This window comes from Papilio polytes, unplaced genomic scaffold (assembly GCF_000836215.1).
Source record: "Papilio polytes unplaced genomic scaffold, Ppol_1.0 DF822178.1, whole genome shotgun sequence".
In the NCBI taxonomy this organism is placed as follows: Eukaryota; Metazoa; Arthropoda; class Insecta; order Lepidoptera; family Papilionidae; genus Papilio; species Papilio polytes.
In genome coordinates, this window is record NW_013527026.1 from 6,002,165 (window position 1) to 6,004,324 (window position 2,160).

The following is a 2,160-nucleotide window of genomic DNA, read 5'->3' on the forward strand; positions in this document are numbered from 1 at the left end:
GCGCGGCTTTGGACGGACGCCGCGGCCCTCGCCCACACAGGAGTCATCTGTGTCCTTCTAGACTTACTACGAGCCTAAATCGATAGAGAGCTTAATCCATATAAAATGATTTATTAGAACTATTTATTATTACCAAATGAACAATCTATTTACCTTTGTTTTAGTTGAGGTCTGCTTGTTGCCTATCGTCCCGAGAGAGTCGCGATGGATGTTATTTAGACTGGTCTCGGCGAGCGATCAGTCGATGGTTATTGAATCTCTGTTGTTACCTTTGTGTTGGTCGCGTGGATGTTTCGCTCCGTTAACGCGTTGTTTATAAATTTCTAGTCGTTTCGACGTATACTGATGTACTGATATTATTTCGTTCCTATATCCGATAACGGTGTGACTTTCTTTAACCTTTTGTCGAAGGAATTTTAAAATAAAATTTTCTGTATTAATATAATGATATTCTGAATTAGATGTTTTCCTCCGGTGTTTGAGTTAGTGTGAGGTGAGTGCGTGACTTCATCGCCGCCTAGTCTAAGCGCGCCGCCGCGTCGGCTCCTCAGTTCTACTTCAAGTCAAGTTGAGGTTATAAGTCAATTAATTTTAAGTCATCCATTGAATGAAGCGGACATGCCGCCATCCTCGCTTTCTCAGCCAGCCTCTTCTATCCATAGATACTATCAGTGTACTGGCACCAGCACAATAAATTAACTTTTAAAAGGAACCTTTTAAATGTTTTAATAAATATCGTATTACATATATGTCTATATATTTTTTTTATGTATCCATCTGTACGAATGAGATATTATTTTTAGGAGCATAATAATATAATATAGTATGTGTTTAATCTGTGTATTGATTGGTGTGAGCACAATGAAATATATTTTGTTTATGTGAATTTACGCTTTATGTAGTTGTTTGGGCGGAACTAAACAGGGAGGTGTCTGATGTTACGAACGACTCGTCGTCGATGCATTCTTTACCTTGCGGAATCAGTGGTAGCTTAGCTCCTAGACTATTTGTTACTTTGCATACTTGAAGAGACATGTACGAGTTATTTTGCGCGTTATATTTTGTTTTGTCAAATAGAATGCATCGGTGACGAAGAATGAATGAGTTTCGAGAATGTTTCGATTGTTTTTTTCAAGGCTTGGTATTTAGTTAGCGGCGCACCGCGCCTCGCGAACAGACCCGAAACTTTTACTATTATATTTTATAGCTAGATCTCTAATTAATGCATATTATTAGGAATATTAAAAATGTTATAAAAGTAAGAATTGTATCAGCTTAGTGAACATCAATAGCTCCGAAAAATAAATCATTATTGAAATTATTGAATGTTGTATTTTTGTGACCTTCACTCTGCTAGTTATTGTTTCATTGGAATAATAACATATATATTGATTTGAAACAATTTTGTTTAATTAATATTGCATTCTTGAAAATTTCTCATAACTAAATGTAAAAAAATAGTTGATTTTCTAAATATATTATTTTAAATATAATTTTGTTAGATAATGGATCGCTAAGGGATGTCATAAAGATAAGATGAATGTTAACACTGAGTGGTGCTAAACAAGGGGTGTGCTATGAAAATGTTACTATTGCTATTATTTTTTCATAATAATTGTGAAGATTTCTTAATGCTTTCCTAAAAATCAGATACTTTAATTTTCAAAACAAAATAATTGAGATGATTCATATAGAATTTTTTAATTTAATTTGAGAAGTATTCTGAAATTAATGTTAAATTGATTTCTTAAAATATAAACAAAATGTATACTTGTAGCTTAGTTGCTTATCGATTTATTATGAAAATATACATCAAATAATTTGTTTTGTTTCCTGTGTACTTATAAAATGATGTTAGTGTTTACATATTGAATAATTTAAATAATGAACTTCGTACGTCATTAGTTATTATCGGTAACCGAAATATGTAATTTTAAATGAGAAAATAAAAAAAAAAACTTAAAAAAATCATTGTATCGGTCGCATCTTTTTCTCCATTCTGAGTGTTTGGTGGAAATTCAACTAATAAACATTTCAAAATAATCACGCTTTTCATTTTAATGTTTCTTTTATTTCTACACTTATAGTATGACTAGCTTTCGTCCACGAAATTGAAAAGAAACGAAAGTAAATATGCCTATTTTTCCAGATTATCCTCCA